The sequence below is a fragment of the Photinus pyralis genome, unplaced genomic scaffold, assembly GCF_008802855.1.
Source record: "Photinus pyralis isolate 1611_PpyrPB1 unplaced genomic scaffold, Ppyr1.3 Ppyr1.4_LG6, whole genome shotgun sequence".
Classification (NCBI taxonomy): domain Eukaryota; kingdom Metazoa; phylum Arthropoda; class Insecta; order Coleoptera; family Lampyridae; genus Photinus; species Photinus pyralis.
Genome location: NW_022170663.1, coordinates 15384020 through 15384519, shown reverse-complemented (window position 1 = coordinate 15384519; position 500 = coordinate 15384020).

The following is a 500-nucleotide window of genomic DNA, read 5'->3' as shown; positions in this document are numbered from 1 at the left end:
TCTTCCAGTTTTTGGGAAGAGGAACATCGGCGTTGGTTATGTCCTGTCTCATCGGAGTTGGTTTCCTTGTCCGCCTTTTTCTGGTGCCACTCTTGATAGACGTGGTTCGGTAATGATCAAAAACAGTATCCACTATTGCTTGGTCGTCAACAATCAGCTGGGAAGATGTTCATTGGGTATCTATACTGCTTGCATTTTCGACTTTGTTCGAGATTTTTAGTAACGATGCCTTCTCAGATGATCGAAGGGCTCCATCCAATTCAGCAAGTGATAAAGGAACAGGGAACAGTTTGTGCTTCAATATTGACGTAATGTCTACTGATCAACCTGCCTTGTATGTCATTACACTCGTCATTACAAGACGTCGAAGTACATTTCTATCTGCCTCAATCATTTTCTTCCCGTCTTTTGATAAGACCAGCAGTATGCAAAATGGGCACTTTTCTCTGATTTCTCCTTGATGAAGTTCGACAAGTAGCGTAAGTTGGTTTCCTCTCTCA